This window comes from Caretta caretta, chromosome 13, assembly GCF_965140235.1.
Source record: "Caretta caretta isolate rCarCar2 chromosome 13, rCarCar1.hap1, whole genome shotgun sequence".
Lineage (NCBI taxonomy): Eukaryota > Metazoa > Chordata > Testudines > Cheloniidae > Caretta > Caretta caretta.
The window spans coordinates 43,025,094-43,030,447 of NC_134218.1; the positions used below are offsets into that span (position 1 = coordinate 43,025,094).

At 48.2% G+C, this 5,354-nt stretch overlaps 1 long non-coding RNA gene across 2 annotated transcripts; it reads right to left on the reverse strand.

The window, feature by feature from the left end:
- Positions 1–1,768: 1,768 nt before the first annotated feature.
- Positions 1,769–5,092, reverse strand: LOC142068869 (uncharacterized). Of its 2 annotated transcripts, none has more exons than XR_012664791.1 (3): positions 4,671–5,092; positions 3,677–4,171; positions 1,769–3,580 (listed from the first exon to the last, which is right to left on the reverse strand). It is a non-coding gene; the product is annotated as an uncharacterized LOC142068869 (long non-coding RNA). The 2 variants fall into 2 exon arrangements; XR_012664792.1 differs by having other exon boundaries at positions 4,675–5,081.
- Positions 5,093–5,354: the final 262 nt, after the last annotated feature.

Here is a 5,354-nt window from a genome sequence, read left to right on the forward strand (position 1 = left end):
CATCTAGTCTGACCTCCTGCACAACGCAGGCCACAGAATTTCATCCACCCACTCCTGCAAAAAACCTCTCACCTATGTCTGAGCTATTGAAGTCCTCAAATTGTGGTTTAAAGACTTCAAGGAGCAGAGAATCCTCCGGCAAGTGACCCGTGCCCCATGCTACAGAGGAAGGCGAAAAACTTCCAGGGCCTCTTCCAATCTGCCCTGGAGGAAAATTCCTTCCCGACCCCAAATATGGTGATCAGCTAAACCCTGAGCATGTGGGCAAGACTCACCAGCCAGATACTACAGAAAATTCTTTCCTGGGTAACTCAGATCCCACCCCATCTAACATCCCATCACAGGCCATTGGGCCTATTTACTATGAATATTTAATTACCAAAACCATGTTATCCCATCATACCATCTCCTCCATAAACGAATTAAATTAAAAGACACAGTAGTGTTTAGCATTGCAGTTGATGAGAGTGTGGATATAAACAACGTTCCACATTTGGCAGTTGTTGCAAGATATTGTGCTTCCGATTAAATCCAAGAGGAACTTTGTTGCCTAAAACCCCTGCATGGCACAACAAAGGGGGAAGATATAGTGGAAAGTTTGTAAACCATTTTGAAGAACGAGGAGTTGACATCAGAAAAATATTTTGTGTGACAACAGATGGTGCTCCTGCCATGGTCGGAAAACAGAAGGGATTTGTAAAGTTACTTGTAGATCAAATTGGCCACCCAACAGTCAAATTTCACTGTATCATCCATCAAGAAAACCTGTGTGCTATAATTCAGAGCTTAATAATGTGATGACTACAGTGGTGCAAATTGTGGATGTCCTTGTTGCTCGATCTGCTTTGACTGACAGACCGTTTCAAGCACTGCTAGATGAGATGGACAGTGCTTATAACGCCATTCCACTTCACAGCACCATTCGGTCGCTAAGTCGTGGCCAGGTTTTGGTGCGCTTTGTAAACTGTTTTGATGCAATCAAGGCCTTTGTCGGAAAAAGGACAAAACTACCCTGAACTGGATGATGACAAATGGCTGTGTAAGCTCATTTTTCTAACTGACATCACCGCTCACCTAAACGAACTCAACCTCCGTCTCCAGGGTGCAGGGCAAACGGTTCTGGATCTTTATGAAGCCTGGAAGGCATTTGTTGTTTAGCAGTTTTTGCTCAGGATATTCGAACTTTGATTTTCCGCTACTTCCAACACATAGAAGAGCTATCGACACATTGCACTGTCAGTGTCGATGAGATTGGAATGTACATGCAAGAACTGGAATCTGAATTTTCTGACAGATTTCAAGATTTCCAGCGATTTGACCCAATGCTTTCTTTTCTAATTAAACCTGAAAAGTTCAATGAAAGCAACTTGGATTTGTCTGTATTTCAGTGGATGGGTGTTGAAGATTTCAGAATGCAGCTCATTCAGTTAAAAAGCTCAGAATTGTGGGCATCAAAGTTTGAAGATCTGCAGTGTGAACTTGAAGCTACCGAGAGAGATCATGGGGCCTCTGTTCTGATCTGCTGGACGTGCCTGCCAGTGAAATTTAACTGACTGAAGAAAATTGCGTTTGCAATGCTTTCAGCATTTGGATGCACATACCTGTGTGAACAGATATTTTCACACATGAAATCTGTCCTCTGTCCCTCTCGGAGCCGGTTAACAACTGATCACTCAGAAGCCTGCGTGCAGCTTAAAGTATCCAAATACCTGCCAGACACTGGAAAACTCAGCAAGAAAAAGCAAGGACAAGGATCACACTAAAGTGATAAGATCTGCATTTTAATTTAATTTTAAATTAAGCTTCTTAAACATTTTTAAAACCTTATTTACTTTACATAGAACAATAGTTTAGTTATACATTATAGAGAGAGACCTTCTAAAAATGTTAACATGTATGACTGGCACGCGAAACCTTAAATTAGGGTGAATAAATGAAGACTTGGCACACCACTTCTGAAAGGTTGCTGACCCCTGCTCTAGAACTATTTGATAGGGGAGTAAAAACCGGCTATAGACTGTTTGACAGATACGGCAATTGCCTGCAATGTCCTGGGCAAACCTCACTGAATTAAGTTCAAGAATTTTAGGAGTTCATTTTAAGACATGCAAACATTCATGTCTCACTGTGGGTGGTGGGGAGACCTGCTCATGTAAACCCTGGGAAGTGCTATGCACATCAAAGGATGGTTTCAAACAATGGGAACTTTTAAAGCTAAGTGGGTGTCCCCAGGAGATTGGTAGGTGGGGGTTTTGCAAAAGTAACTCCCCCAGTTAAGCAAAAACCCAGCCTCTTGAAGCGATGCCCTGTGGAGAGTCCCACTGGCTACAAATCACCTATTCCCAAAGACCCAGGCTGTATAAAGGAGGGACTAAACTTGTCATGCTTGTGCTTGTTCTGAGCTTGATGAACTTGTGACCCCAGAAAAAATCCTTGGTGAGGTCTGGAGAACTGTTCACGTACCGGAGCCCTTCTCTAGCAAGATTCTCCCATGCAAGTAGGTTCTCTTCATGTTTCTAATCTGTGTCCTCTGGAATGCTTTTACCTTAAGAATAAATGTGCTTGCTTATAAAGGGCAGTGTGGTGACTTAACTGTTGGAAATTGCACTGTTTATAGCTGCTGAGGATCAGGCAAAGCAGCCCTGCTGAGGTAGTGTGACTTGCTGGGGAATTCACCTTGTAGACAGGGAACTGAGTGGCCTGGAAATAGCCCAGTCAAGAGAAAGAGAGATGTGCATCTCTCAAGAGAGGTAACGGCTTGGGAGCAGGCAGCCTGAGAATGGGTGCCCTGGCTGGACCACGGAGGGGGGAATACAGGTGTGATCAGCTCTGAACTGTGGCAGACCAGATCCCATTGACTGCAATGGAACCTACTGAATTTGTGCTAGGCAAGGACCAAAGTATTTTGCTAAGTCCTTTATTCTTTCATTATTTTAGCTTCCTACCAAAAGAAGACATTTTCTGCCACCTTTTTCCAGTTCTGTCTCTGTTTACATGGCCCCTATCAGCTCAGGCACACTGATGGATTTGTCCTTACAATAGTGCCAGGAGGTAAGAAAAGGTTATCATCTCCATTTTACAGAGGGAGAAACTGAGGCAGGGAGTGACATGGCTCAGGTCACACAGCAGAGCTGGGAATAGAACCCAGGAGTCCTGGTTCTCAAACCCACCCACACCCCCATGCTAACCTATCAGCCGCCACTCCCTCCCGGAACCAAGGGAAAACCCCAGGAATCCTGGCTCCCAGCCACACTACTTTAACCACTACACCCCATTCCCTTCCCCAGGACAAGAACTAAAAGTACACAGCAAAGTGGCAGGAAGGCAGAGGATCCAGTCAGCCCTGCTGGGAGCTGAGTCTGTGCGTGCACTTCAGAGCTGGTGCTTGCAGAACCGACCCTACCCTGCGCCACTGAGAGAGTCCGTCTGGCTGTAGATCACTGGGTTTTGGAGCTGGTTCTTGGCACCAGTCTGCACTAGCTGAGAACAGGAGAGATCCAGTCATACAGGCTGGGAGTGCCTAAGGGACTTAGACACTCACTCCCTTTGAATTTCCGGGCCTGTCGTTTATCCCCTGGTTCTGTGCAAATAAAAGTGAGACTTTTAAGACCAGGTCATATCTCATGAACCTCTACTCCAAATGATCCCATCTTTCCCGCACACACTGTGGACTTACCTCCCATCTCTCCTAGCAGTTTTCCAGCAGATCTGACGCTGCATGCGGATTCTAGAGCACTTTGAAAAAAGCCTTTTGAACAGAAGAGGCACTTCAGCTTGAAGCGAGGGGCACCCAACACTGGGCTGGCTCAGGAGGGCCCAGCAGGAAGCCAGGCTGTGGGTTTCTGTGCAGCTGGCACTTGGGTTCCCCTCGCTGTGTCTCTCACGGTGCAGTAGTAGATGCCGGCGTCGCTCAGGCTGGCTCCACCTCGGGTGAGGTTGGTGGAGCGGGCGGCCTTGTCCACAGCCATGGTGAATTCTCCGGCGGTGGAGGAGCCGTCATGCCCAATCCCTAGAAAGCTCGGTGCCCCCTGGCCCTGCTGGGGCTGTTTGTACCAAGACATCATGTCATGGGAGGTGGCATTTTGGCTGCATGGGATCAAGATCCTTTCTCCTTCCACGTATGTGAGCCAAGGGGGCTGGAAAATCTGGGCAAGGGCCCATCTCGGAGCCACTGTGGGAAGAGAGGCAGAAAGTGAGAGAGGAAAGACTCTCAGCCACCGAGGCGGTGATGCACAAATTGTCTAGGGACAGAGAAAACCGGGGTGCACAGACACTGACCCCAAAGAATGAGCTCCTCTAACCCATATTAAAGGTGCTCAGAAGTGCTCTGCTTGAGAGAGAGAGGGAAGACAGGTGGATAAATCGACAGACCCCGCCGGGGGTAGGGTGACTAGATGTCCTAATTTTATAAGGACAGTCCCAATATTCGGGGCTTTTTCTTATATAGGTTTCAGAGTAACAGCCGTGTTAGTCTGTATTCGCAAAAAGAAAAGGAGGACTTGTGGCACCTTAGAGACTAACCAATTTATTTGAGCATAAGCTTTCGTGAGCTACAGCTCACTTCATCGGATCCTTTTCTTTCTTATATAGGTGCCTGTTACCCCCCACCCCGTCCCGATTTTTCACACCTAGCTGGGGGATGTATGAAGACAAAAGAAGGAGAATCTTACCCACCGAGTAGGGACAGCAGAGGCAGGAATTCCTTCATGGCAACGCTCAGAGCACTGATTTCCACACTGGCGCTGAGGAAAAGTGTGATCGCATTTCGTGCTTTCTAGCCGTGACTGACGCCTGCCATCCAGCTGCCTCTGCAAGCGCGAACACCTGTCTGCACAGAGCAAACTGCTTCTGAGCAGCTATCGCAGACCTCCCCGCCACCTGCCAGCCTCTTTCCTGTGGAGCTGCAAAAGCAGCGAGCAATAAGGAAAGAGCTGGTCGCAAGACAGCACAGCAGCCCCCTTTGATCTCCTCCGAGGTAGCAAGAGCGATGCACAATTAAAGATACAGCAATTGTAAAACTTCTCTCTTCTATCTGGCTAGCTGCATTCCCAGGGCCTCCGTGTTCTTAGGCCTTCGGTGGTGCGAGTCCTGCAGCTGGGGCCTGGTGCTCAGGTGAGAACGTCACCCCCAGTGCGAAACTCTGAGACTGTCCTGTCCCATCAGATAGCCATGACTCTACCCCTGAGCTCTCAAAGGTGCGGGCGGGGGCGGGGTGGGGGGCTGGGCTGGGAGGTTCTTGTACAAGGGGAGTGGGTTGTGGCTGGGAGATCCTTGCTTGAGGCAGCAGTGGCTGCAGGGCTAAAGGGCCGGGGGGGGGCCTTGGGATTGGGAGGTCCTTGCCCAGGGGCAGGATG